General features: G+C 41.9%; 1 protein-coding gene across 4 annotated transcripts in view; it reads left to right on the plus strand.

Annotated features, from left to right (window-relative positions):
* LOC115456823 (NADPH--cytochrome P450 reductase) overlaps window positions 1–14,062 on the plus strand; it is a 260,347-nt gene that overhangs the window by 126,829 nt on the left and 119,456 nt on the right. The window lies entirely within an intron of this gene.

Raw genomic sequence — 14,062 nt, forward strand, 5'->3', positions numbered from 1 at the left:
GAGAGTATGGGTAGCCTGGAGTGGTAAATTTAGTTCAGAGGGGAATCCTGCTTGCAAGGGGGGGAGGTATTGGGTGGGGGGTTGAAGGGGTTGAGTGAGATGTATATGGCTAAAGCTTGGCAGTGCTCTAGAGCTTGGATGTTTAGTTTTCTGATATTTTGTGATAAGCACTATTGCACCTAACGAGGTACTTAAAGTGTATGATATTGGGAATAGAAGCCATTTAACATCTGATATTAGCACTTGACAAGTAATTGTTCAGAGGGGAGGGGGGAGAAAAATGGGGAAGAAAAGTGTTTGGCGATGTTGTATAAGCTGTAAGAATGCTGTTTTGTATATCAAGCAATGTTATATGAATGTTCTAAGTTAATCTGTATTGTGATCATCGTCAATAAAACAGTTTAAACATAAAAAAACAAACAATTTTTACAAATCTGTCATCACTGTGTAGAGTATGGCATGCTATGAGTGAGTGGTGCGAGTGATTGTGAGTGCCGAGGAATGCAGTATTTATGAGCACATATGTGATTTAATAAATTAATTTTAAAACGATTAATGATGTAAGGAGTGCTTTGTAGGCGTATTACAAAAGGTTTAGACAAGTTCCTGGAGGAATTGAACTCTGGAATTCGTTGCCAGAGAATGTGGCAAAGGTGGTTAGCTTAGCGGAGTTTAAAAAAGGTTTGGACAGCTTCCTAAAGGAAAAGTCTATAGACATTATGAAATGGACTTGGGGAAAATCCATAAGCAGTGTAAAATGTTTTGTACTTTTTTGGGATCTTGCCAGGTATTTGTGACCTGGATTGGCCACTGTTGGAAACAGGATGCTGTGCTTGATGGACCTTTGGTCTTTCCCAGTATGGCAATACTTATGTGGAAACGTCCATAGTCTGCATTGAGACAGGCATGACAACTGACCATTACTCCGATAGATATGTTAAAGAAATATTTGAAAGAAATACTTGGAGTGGCTGAAGAGGTCATTCCGCCGTTTTCTCAGATTTATTATTTGCCTACAAGATTGCAGCAATCAAGAACTGAATGTTTCAGCTTTATTAGAATTGTCGGATAATGATCCGGTAATACCGTCTACACTGATCACCACTGTAGCTCTAGCGCTAGATAAAAACTGGTTAATGACATTGTTCTTTAAAAATAAAGGAAAAATATTTTTGGGACAGAGAATGCAAATAAGTACATAAGTATTGCCATACTGGGAAAGACCAAAGGTCCATCAAGCACAGCATCCTGTTTCCAACAGTGGCCAATCCAGGTCACAAATACCTGGCAAGATCCCAAAAAAGTACAAAACATTTTACACTGCTTATCCCAGAAATAGTGGATTTTCCCCAAGTCCATTTAATAATGGTCTATGGACTTTTCCTTTAGAAAGCTGTCCAAACCTTTTTTAAACTCCGCTAAGCTAACCGCCTTACAACATTCTCCGGCAGTGAATTCCAGAGTTTAATTACACGTTGAGTGAAGAAAATGTTTCTCTGATTCATTTTAAATTTATTACATTGTAGTTTAATCACATGCCCCCTAATCCTAGTATTTTTGGAAAGCGTAAACAGACGCTTCACATCTACCTACACTCGACAGAAACAGCACTATCTAAAGTCTGCAATGACCTGTTCCTCGCCAAATCTAAAGGTCACTATTCAATCCTCATCCTCCTCGACCTATCCGCCGCTTTTGACACTGTCAATTACAACCTACTTCTTGACACACTGTCCTCCTTTTTGTTCCAGGGCTCTGTCCTCTCCTGGTTCTCCTCTTATCTCTCCCATCGTACCTTCAGAGTACACTCTCATGGCTCATCCTCCTCCCCTATCCCGCTCTCTGTTGGAGTTCCCCAGGGTTCTGTCCTTGGGCCCCTTCTTTTTTCAATCTACACCTCTTCCTTAGGCTCCTTAATCTCTTCTCATGGTTTCCACTATCATCTTTATGCTGACGACACCCAGCTTTGTCTCTCCACACCAGAAATCACTGCGGAAACCCAGGCCAAAGTACTGGCCTGCTTATCCGACATTGCTGCCTGGATGTCCTACCGTCACCTGAAACTAAACATGGCCAAGACGGAACTTATTATGTTCCCACCCAAACCCAATTCTCCTCTCCCTTCACTCTCTATCTCAATTGATAACACCCTCATCGTCCCTGTCTCATCTTTCCGCAACCTTGGTGTCATCTTCGACTCCTCCCTCTCCTTCTCTGCGCATATCCAGCAGATAGCCAAGACCTGTCGCTTCTTCCTCTATAACATTAGCAAAATTCGCCCCCTCCTCTCCGAGCACACCACTCGAACTCTCATCCACTCTCTCATTACCTCTCGCCTTGACTACTGCAACCTACTCCTCACCGGCCTCCCACTTAGCCATCTATCCCCCCTTCAGTCCATCCAGAACTCGGCCGCACGTCTTATCTTCCGCCTCAACCGATATACTCATATCACCCCTCTCCTCAAGTCACTTCACTGGCTTCCGATCAGATACCGCATACAGTTCAAGCTTCTCCTACTCACCTACAAATGCGCTCGATCTGCAGCCCCTCCTTACCTCTCTACTCTCATCTCCCCTTATGTCCCACCCGTAACCTCCGCTCTCTTGACAAATCCCTCCTTTCAGTACCCTTCTCCACCACCGCCAACTCTAGGCTTTGCCCTTTCTGCCTCACTTCACCCCATGCTTGGAACAAACTCCCTGAGCCCATACGCCGGGCCCCCCTCCCTACCCATCTTCAAATCATTGCTCAAAGCCCACCTCTTCAATGTGGCCTTCGGCACCTAATCACTACACCTCTTCTCAGGAAATCTAAACTACCCCAACTTGACATTTCGTCCTTTAGATTGTAAACTCTTCTGAGCAGGGACTGTCCTTATTTGTTAATTTGTACAGCGCTGCGTAACCCTAGTAGCTCTCTAGAAATGTTAAGTAGTAGTAGTAGTAGTAGTACCCGTTCCACTCCACTCATTATTTTATAGACCTCTGTCATATCTCCCCTCAGCCGCCTTTTCTCCAAGCTGAAGAGCCCTAGCCGCTTTAGCCTTTCCTCATAGGAAACTCATCCCATCCCCTTTATCATTTTCATCGCCCTTCTCTGCACCTTTTCTAATTCCACTATATCTATTTTGAGATGCGGCAACCAGAATTGAACACCATATTCGAGGTGCAGTCGCACCATAGAACGATACAAAGGCATTATAACGTCCTCATTTTTGTTTTCCATTCCTTTCCTAATAATACATTCTATTTGCTTTCTTAGCCGCAGCAGCACACTGAGCAGAAGGTTTCAACGTATCATCAACGACGACACCTAGATCCCTTTCTTGGTCCGTGACTCCTAACGTGGAACCTTGCATGACGTAGCTATAATTTGGGTACCTCTTTCTCATGTACATCACTTTGCACTTGCTCACATTAAACGTCCTCTGCCATTTAGACGCCCAGTCTCCCAATCTCGTAAGGTCCTCTTGTAATTTTTCACAATTCTCCCGCTATTTAACAACTTTGAATAACTGTGTCCTCAGCAAATTTAATTATCTCACTAGTTACTCCCATCTCTAGGTCATTTATAAATAGGTTTAAAAAGCAGCGGTCCTAGCATAGACCCCTGGGAAACCCCATAGACCCCTGGGAAACCCCACTAACTACCCTTCTCCATTGAGAATACTGACCATTTAACCCTACTGTTTTCTATCTTTTAACCAGTTTTTAATCCACAATAGAACACTACCTCCTATCCCATGACTCTCCAATTTTCTCTGGAGTCTTTCATGAGGTACTTCGTCAAACACCTTCTGAAAATCCAGATACACAATATCAACCGGCTCCCCTTTATCCACATGTTTGTTCACCCCTTCAAAGAAATGTAGTAGATTGGTGAGGCAAGATTTCCCTTCACTAAATCCATGTTGACTTTCTCATTAATCCATGTTTTTGAATATGCTCTATAATTTTGTTCTTAATAGTCTCTACCATTTTGCCCGGCACCGATGTCAGACTCACCGGTCTATAATTTCCCAGGTCTCCTCTGGAACCTTTTTTAAAAATGGGCGTTACATTGGCCACCCTTCAATCTTCTACGCCCGATTTTAAGGATAAATTACATATTACTAACAACAGCTCTGCAAGCTCATTTTTCAGTTCTATCAATACTCTAGGATGAATACCATCAGGTCCAGGAGATTTGCTACTCTTCAGTTTGTAGAACATCCTCCAGGTTTACAGAGAATTCATTAAGTTTCTCCGACTCGTCAGCTTCGAATACCATTTCCGGCACCAGTATCCCACCCAAATCTTCCTCGGTGAAGACCGAAGCAAAGAATTCATTTAATCTCTCCGCTATGGCTTTGTCTTCCCTGATCGCCCCTGTTACTCCTCGGTCATCTAGCGGTCCAACCGATTCTTTTGCCGGCTTCCTGCTTTTAATATACCTAAAAAAAAATTTTTGGTATGTTTTTGCTTCCAACGCAATCTTTTTTTTTTGAAGTCCCTCTTAGCCTTCCTTATCAGCGCTTTGCATTTGACTTGACATACCTTATGCTGTTTCTTATTATTTTCAGTCGGTTCCTTCTTCCATTTTCTGAAGGATTTTCTTTTAGCTCTTATAGCTTCCTTCACCTCACTTTTTAACCATGCCGGCTGTCGTTTGGTCTTCCGTCCTTTTTTAATACGCGGAATATATTTGGCCTGGGCTTCCAGGATGGTGTTTTTTGAACAGCATCCACGCCTGATGTAAATTTTTGACCCTCGCAGTCGCTCCTCTAAGTTTTCTTTTCACCGTTCTTCTCATTTTATCATAGTCTCCTTTTTTAAAGTTAAGCGCTAATGTATTTGATTTCCTATGTATACTTACTTCAAAGCTAATATCAAATCCGATCATATTATGATCACTGTTATCAAGCGGCCCCAGCACTACTAAGGACTAGGTCTTGAATTTTTTCTTCTCTCATCTGCTCCTGTACCAGCTGCTCCATAAAGTTGTCCTTGATTTAATCAAGGAATTTTACCTCCCTAGCGTGCCCCCGTGTTAAATTTACCCAGTCAGTATTGGGGTAATTGAAATCACCCATTATTATCGTGTTGCCCAGTTTGTTTGCATCTCTAATTTCCTTTAACATTTCTGCATCAGTCTGTTCATCCTGGCCAGGCGGACGGTAGTACACTCCTATCACTATCCTTTTCCCCTTTACACATGGAATTTCAATCCACAGTGATTCCAAGAAGTGTTTTGTTTCCTGCAGAATTTTCAATCTATTTGATTCAAGGCTCTCCTTAATATACAATGCTACCCCTCCACCAATTCAGTCCACCCTGTCACTACGATATAATTTGTACCCCGGTATGACAGTGTCCCACTGGTTAGCCTCCTTCCACCAGGTCTCAGAGATGCCTATTATATCTAATTTTTCATTTAGTGCAATATATACTAACCCATCTTATTTCTTAGGCTCTTGGCATTCGCATATAGACATTTCAGAGTATGTTTGTTGTTCCCATTTACATGATGCTTAGTACTTGACAGTATTAATTTGCAATCTTTTGTCTGATTTTTATATTTATTTAAGGACACCTGATCTACTATGGTCTCTTTTGCAACCTCACTATCAGGATACCCTATCTTCCCTGTTTTGGTGATATCTTTGAAAGATATCCTATCCCAAACCATGCGCTTTTGAGCGACTGTCGGCCTCCCCCCCCCCCCCCCCCCCCCATTTCTAGTTTAAAAGTTGCTCTATCTCCTTTTTAAATGCCGATGCCAGCAGCCTGGTCCCACCCTAGTTAAGGTGGATACCATCCTTTCAGAATAGGCTCCCCCTTCCCCAGAACGTTGCCCAGTTCCTAACAAATCTAAAACCCTCCTCCCTGCACCATCGTCTCATCCACGCATTGAGACTCTGGAGCTTTGCCTTTCTCTTGGACCCTGCTCGTGGAACGGGTGGCATTTCAGAAAATGCTACCCTAGAGGATCTGGATTTGAGCTTTTTACCTAAGAGCCTAAATTTGGCTTCCAGAACCTCTCTCCCACATTTTCCTATGTCATTGGTACCCACATGTATCAAGACAGCCGGCTCCTCCCCAGCACTATCTAAAATTCTATCTAGGTAACGCGTGAGGTCCGCCACCTTCGCACCAGGCAGGCAAGTCACCAGGTGATCCTCTCATCCACCAGCCACCCAGCTATCTATATGCCTAATGATCGAATCACCAACTACAACAGCTGTCCTAACCTTTCCCTCCCGGTCAGCACTTGGAGACATTCTCGGTGTGAGAGGATAGTACACCCCCTGGTGGGCAGGTCCTGGCTACAGGAGTACTTCCTACTTCACCAGGGTGATGCTCTCCTTGTAGGAGACCTCCCTTCTCCAAGGTAGCATAGGGGCTACCAGACTGGAGGTGGGACTTCTCTACAACATTCCTGGAGGTCTCCTCTACGTACCTCTCTGTCTCATTCAGCTCCCCCAACTCTGCTACTCTAGCCTCAGAAGAACGGACACGTTCTCTGAGAGCGAGGAGCTCTTTTCATCGGGCACACACATATAACCGCTCACCAACTGGGAGATAATCATACATGTGACACTCAATGCAAAAGACTGGATAGCACCCCTCTTGCTTCTGGACTGCTGACTCCATCTTAATGTTTTTGAGTTTTTCAATAATTTAAAACTTGCTACAGTATTAAGGATATTAGCCTAATATAAAAGTGTCTCTTAGTTTATATAGAGGCATATTTTCAAAGCACTTAGACTTACAAAGTTCCATAGGTTACTATGGAACTTTGGAAGGCTAAGTGCTTTGAAAATATGCCTCATAGTATATTGTGTGATTTATTTAGTGTTTCCTTCTTAGATGGTAATGAAATGTAATGTAATTGAAAACTCTGTAAGAGCATTCCTTGCTTGTTACTCTAATTACAATAACTGACTATAAATGAAGAGTTGTCCTAGGGGTGGGCTGGAAGACGAAACTAGATCCTGCAGTGCCTGCTAGATTGTATCTGTTATTGCTGTGGTACAGAGTTTTTAAAACTAAGTGGAAAAGACTATGGAGATTAGTTGATAAAATTAGCTATATATATATATTTTTTTATTTTATTTTTTTTTTGCCTAACACTGTCCTACAATTCCTCCTTTAAACCCCAATCTTTAAGTGCACAAAGCAAAATAGCGCTCACTTACCATAGAAATGCCCTCTTCTCTCGGAACTTCTCAGAAAGAAAGTTCAGTGGGACCTTTTCTGTTTATATAGTTTTGAATCTAAGGAGCCTTTTTTAAACAGGCTCTTTGAAGCTGTTTAAAAAAGACGTTTCCAAAGAGACACAAAGGAGAGAACAACAGTTTCTTCTTATGAAACCAGCGGTCCTTCAATTAGGGGCTACTTTTTTTTTTTAAGATTTCCATGTGTGTCGTTAAATACCAGTTGATCAAACATGTCTTCTTTGAACCTACCCAATTAACAGCTTTTTTAACATCTAAGAATATTGTGAAGGTTTAATATTGTTTCTCTTGATAAGTTAAAATTAAGAACCATAATGGAATGCATGCCAAGTAAATTCCTTTAAAATTTGTAAGTGAAAGTATATTTTTCATTGTGTAACATCTTGAATCTTATGTTAGTGGACTTGAGTAATATGGCGGAAAGGATTTTAGTTTATATTTTCTTTGTTTTCTTATCTTTTGGTTATGCCATTAACTTTACTTTTCTGTACAGGTTTTCAACTTGATTGTAATAACTTATTTAAAAAAAAAAAAAAGACAGGCATGAAATCCGTTAACCCACATGATGTACAAAGAAAATAGCATAACAATATCCAATACAGATCCACATAGCCAGCAGTATCAGATAAAATTCTCAACCCAAATAGTAAGATCTAAAAAGGTTTTTACATAGCAAGAAGGATAAAGCCTGGTCATGGAGGAGGATATCCATAGATGACTAAAAATATTCTTTCTAATGGTAGCCATAGTCTACATCACATTTTACACAATTCTTCCATATATATTTAAAACCAGGTATTTAACAAAACTTTCATCATATGGTTGTACATATTATAAGCGAGTGCTATCGCCCTTTCTCTTAAACTTCTAATAACAAGAACATCTGTATTGACAGCAGTCACTATATATCTGAATTTGGTTATCTTTTATCCTTTTGAAAACTTTTATCTTCCCCACCCCCGTTCCTTTTGAATCATAGCAAATTAGTCAATAGTTCAGTATGTGGCTGGGTGCTGCAGATGTCATTGAGTCCCAAAACGGACTCCAGCGCTGTTGGAACTTCACACCAATCTTTGACTCCAAGTCCCTTATAGACATGCGCTCCATACGTTATAGAGACACCATACGAGTATGCCACTGCTGCCATGATAGGATAGGATAGCCATTCTGCCAGGATCGCTTGTTTACCAACAATTATCGCTCTCTGTATAAATGCAGTATATCCTTTTTTTTTTTTTTTTTTGGAGGACACCCCCAAGTTTGGATGTCCAAATAGCAGCAGTGGTTCATAATGCCATGATTGTCTCCACATCCTGGTAACACAGGCTATGATTTGTTTCCAAAATTTCTGTATACCAACACAAGTCCAAAACATATGGCCCAAAGTAGCTCCTGGGGCACCACATTTTGCACAGTCTCCCCAGGGCGATAACCCCATATAGAATGCCCGTTTCGGTGGGATGTACAAGCGTAGAGCTATTTTGTATTGTAATTCCCAGTGGGTCGCAAAATCTGTGACTCGTCTTATCTGCAGGACATGAGATTTCAACTGCTGTTCCAGGACTGTTATCTGCAAGTCCCCAGCCCACAAGTGTGCCAATCTGCGATATTCCAGTTCTGGGTTTGTATCCCGTATATGTCTGTGATGATACGACATCGGTACTCTCTGCTGCGACTCCAAGGTAAAAGCTGAAGAGAGTTCTTCTTGAACATCTTCTGTCATCGATGTCCATGGTAATGAAGAGACATAGTGGCTCAACTGTCCATAGTAAAATTTATCACTGTCCAATAGTGTATATTCGTTTTGCAAGTCTGGAAACGTTCGGCTATGGCCTTCTCTAGTCAACACTTGTAACAAATATACTATTCCTTTTTTTTTCCACTTTTGAAATACAGAGTACATTTGACCTGGTACAAAGGCAAAGTTATCACAGATTTGTAAGTACGGTGTCACTTTTATATCAAAGTGGTGTAATCGGCACATCCATCTCCATACTACTCTAGCTGTTGTCATAATCCCAGAGTATTTTAAGGTATATGGCATGGGTGCGCCTGTAGCATGTAAGTAATTACTAAATTGTAACTTCAGGGTAAGGCTCAATTCTAGGGCTGTATTTGTGTAGTCACTGGTATTCCTATACCAGTCATTTATGTGCCTCATTCCACTAGCAACATTAAGATAGCGGAGATTTAAGAGTCCCAACCCTCCATATTCCACTGGTATACTTAAAGAAGTAACAGATAGACGGGCCTTTTTCCATTTCCAAAGAAATGTCTGTAGCTGCTGATTCAAAATCTGTTCTTCTTTTCTCCTCAAATACAGTGGGATAGTTTGAAAATAATAAATCCATCTGGGGCTATAATCATATTAAATAATGCTATTCTCCCTAGCAATGATACCGGGAGTGCACTCCAAGTTTGTAAACTTAATTTTGTGTCTGTAAGCAATTTTTGTAAGTTAAGTTCATATAGCTGTGACAGCTGATCTGGACTGCGGATTCCCAAATACTTAATAAATCTCTTCTCCCAAGTAAGGGGAAAATTATTCTTCCAGTCTTGGTTATCTCCCTTAACTACCTCTAACGCTGACGATTTAGACAAATTTAGTTTAAGACCCGATAGTTGCCCATATCTATTTATTTCAGTTAATAGGACCCGCATTGATCTAGGTGGATCAGTGATAGTCAACAGCAAGTCATCAGCGAAAGCCAATACCTTCACCTGTCGTCCTGCCACCGAGATTCCTGTAATGTTCCTTTGTTTCATGAGTGTACGTATAAGCGGTTCTAATGATATCACAAACAGGGAAGGTGAAAGAGGGCAACCCTGCCTAGTACCCCTCATAATCTCAAACTCTTTTCCTCGTAGTCCATTAACTAACACTTGTGCTCCTGGTTTGCAGTAAAGAGTCTGAGTCGCCCGCAGAAACCAGCCTGTAATCCCCATAGCTTCCATAGTATGAAACGAGTATTCCCACCCTACCCTGTCAAATGCTTTATCAGCATCTAGGCTCACTACGATTGACGGGATCTCCCCCTCTTGGCTGGATGCCATCGCCAATAATAGGCGGCGGACATTATGTGTGGCTTGCCTATTTCGAACAAAGCCGACTTGCTCCACTCCAATTAACTTGGGCAGATATTTTGCAAGTCTTTCCGCCAGCATTCCTGCCAACAATTTTGTGTCTACGTTCAACAGAGAGATTGGTCTGAAATCTTCTGCTCTATTATGTGGTCTTCCTGGTTTTGGTATTAATGTGATTAAAGATGAGTTGGCATAGCGGGGGAAGCCCCTCCTCTCTATCACCTCCTCAAAATATTCTAGTAATGCAAGTTGTGCTTCTAGGGGTAAGCTTTTGTAATATTCCCCGGAGTACCCATCGGGTCCTGGTGCCTTGCGCAATTTAAGGTTCTTAATCGCCTGTTGCAGTTCTCCCAGGGTCAGTGGTGCATTTAGCACAGTCAACTCTTCACTCGTCAACTTTGTGAGTCCCGCCTTGTCTAAATATTCGTGTACCAAGCTTGGTTCTGGTGGAGTGTTGGCCGAATAAAGCAAGGTGAAATGTTTAGTAAAAGCTTGCCCAATTTCTTTTTGTGTGACTATAATTTTATCTGTATCATCCTTTAACGCAGCCACCACCCGAGGTGCACCCCAATTTTTGATAACTCTAGTTAATAACCTCCCTGTTCTATTACCAAAACGTTGCAATTTATATTTATAATAGATCGAGGATCTGGTCTCATTTTCATGCAATAAGGTGTTTAGAGTTATTTGGATTGCTTTCATATTCTCTAAAACAGTTAACGTGTGTTTATGTGCATATATTCTCTTAGCTTTCGCTAGTTGTTTTTCTAGGCGCGGGATGTTTGCCGCCCGACGCTTCCCCTGATATTACAATAGGCTATGAGGTCACCTCTCAAGACTGCTTTCGAGGCAGACCAAAACAAAGATGGGTCTGTTTGTGCATGCTCCCTATTATTAAAGGCGTAATCACCCCACTTATTTGCCAAGTATTTTTGAAACAGTGGGTTGTTATGTAAATATGCTGAGTATCGCCATCCTGCTCCTCCAGCACCCCCGCCGGTGACCTCAAGATCTAGCCACACTGATGCGTGGTCTGATATTTCTTCCGGTCCTATATGAGTTGCCTTTACCTGGGAAAACATAGATCTTTCTATGAATATGTAATCTAGCCTCGCTAAGGTGCCATGTGCCCTGGATCTATGTGTGTAATCTTTTTCCCCAGGATGCATCACTCTCCAGGTATCTACTAAGTTTAGAGCTTTTGTGAACATTTTCAATCCGTTCGCCCTCTGTCCTAAGTAATGCGATGAAGTGGGATTTGAGGTATCTTCTCTTGGATTAGATACTAAATTAAAGTCACCCAATACTAACAATTTATTTATTTTATGTTGGATACAACTATATTCTAGTGATCAGAAAAACCCTGGGTCATATTCGTTTGGGCCATACACCCCTACTAATAAAAATTCAGTGCCCTGCATCCATACCTTTAAAAGGAGGGTACGCCCGTGCTTCCCTTTCTCCACTACCGATATTTTACATGCTAGTCCTTTTCGGATTAATACCGCCACTCCACCTCGGCGCCCTTTGGCTGCTACTGCATAGCATTCCCCCACTCATGATCTTTCAAATTTTGCATGTTCCACATCATTAAGTCTTGTTTCCTGAAGGCATACTATATCAGCCTTGTATCTTTTAAGGCCGTTAAAATTTTATTCCGCTTTATAGGGGACGTTATACCCCCCACATTCCAGGATATTATTCTAATTGGCATACCATGAAAGTAATACTAGTATTCCCATCATCACCACCACATGAAGGCACCCTCATGTTCATTGAGCACATATTGTAATTTATCAGATTTCTCATAGTCTGTGCACATAAATATTCTATTGGTAGGTTTCTAGACAAACATTTCTTACTGACTATCTGCCAAAGATTTTTCCCTAATCTATTCCCCCTTCCCCCCTCCCATCCCCCTACCCCATTAACCCCACATATACCCTTCTTCATCCGCCTAAACTAGTCAGGTGTTGAAATAAGGACCTCAGTGAACATTAGAGACCCCAAACTCCACAGATTAACCAAATATGCATACATACATTTACTCTTAAGGTTCAATACATTGCAGCTCCCACGGAACGCTCCTGCACAGTGGAAATAAACTTAGGTTCAAACAGCATCAATTATGTTATTTTCTGCAAGATATTTTTTCGCATCTGATACTGTAGGGAATATTTTCCACTGGTCCTGCATGAACACTTTTAATTGGGCTGGGTATTGTAATACAAAGCGGATTTTCTTGAGTACCAAGGCTGAACAAATCGCATGATATTGCCTCCGCTTCTCTTGAACTAGAGTAGAAAAGTCTTGAAAAATCAACACATTCTTTTTATTGTATTTCAGCATATCTCTTTTGTGCTTGAATCCTTGAAGGATTTCTAATTTATGGCGATAATTTAGTATTTTCGCGACAACCACGCGTGGGCGGTGGTTATGGCGATCCTCTGTTCGGCGGCCCACACAGTGTGCTCTTTCTACAATAAGCGGTCCCATCATATCCGTGATCGCTAACTCTTTTGAGAGCCATGTTTCCAGCCACGTGTCAAGGTTTCTTTCAGGGAGCGCCTCGTCTAGCCCGACAATCCGTATATTATTTCGACGTGCTTGATTTTCAAAGTCATCCAACAGGTTTCTTTGGTCTGTGAGCCGGCGTCTCAGATTTATAATATCTGGGCTAAATCCACGGGTATCGTCTTCAACGGCTGAAATTCTCGCCTCCAGATCTCCTACCTGGATTCCCATCCCGTCTAATGTGGTCTGGTAAGCTTCTATTTTGGTATTCAGTGCTTCCCATTTCGGCTCCCATGCTTTCACGATCGCCTGGGTAAGCTGCAGGAGTTGATTTTCAGTAAACGCAGGCCCCACAATCGCGGGCTCCTCCGCCATCTTGGCATCCCCGCTACCTGTTTTAGGTTTGTCTTTTTTCGCGGATTTTTGAGCCATGTCTTTCGGAAGCACTTTGTAATATTTTTCCACACAATGAAGTCGCTCCGTAGGTTTTATTATGCGAAATTTAAATTGTAGTGGAGTCAGGGGTCTCGGAGCTTCGACAGCACGCTGCTCCCTAGCTCATGATGTCACCGGAAGTCCTCGTGATTAAACCATTTAAAGTACTTTCCATCACTTTTGCCATTTTGAGCCCGGTTATACTATTTTGCCTCCAAAATGAATTCCATTGAATTGTGTGATGAAATCCTTTGTTTTTCCAGCAGCTATTTGATAGACTGGTTTTGTGGTTTAAGCAGCACTGCTGTAGTATAAGAGAATCATGGTCTAGTCTTCTGGGACTGGCAGGAGCCTGGCATGCCTTAGAGCTGCACAACGGAGCTCAGGAATGGAGGGAAAGATGGGTTGATTCCCCTTTTTCCTCCTCCTCCTGCACCAGCCATACTGAGGTCTCGGAGCAGATATCCCTCTATCCTTTAGTGGCAGCAAAGACATGTCCATTCACCCCGCAGGCATGCCGTCTATGGGGGGAGGGGGGAGGGGGAATGGATTTATCTTCAAAAGTGGTATAAGGGAATGGGACTTGATATATGTGGTTTTTGCATCTGCATTCAAAGTATATACAGGTACGTGGGGCAGTGGAGGGTTAAGTGACTTGCCCAGGATCAAAGTCCGCTGCATTAACCACTAGGCTGCTACTCTTATATTGAAAAAGTGCTACTGTTATCATTTTGTAGGGCCCATACATTTTCCTTGAGCTGACAGAAAAAAAGCTTTATTTTCAGAGCTTCCCATCTTGTTTTTTAAAAC

Source organism: Microcaecilia unicolor, chromosome 13 (assembly GCF_901765095.1).
Source record: "Microcaecilia unicolor chromosome 13, aMicUni1.1, whole genome shotgun sequence".
Lineage (NCBI taxonomy): Eukaryota > Metazoa > Chordata > Amphibia > Gymnophiona > Siphonopidae > Microcaecilia > Microcaecilia unicolor.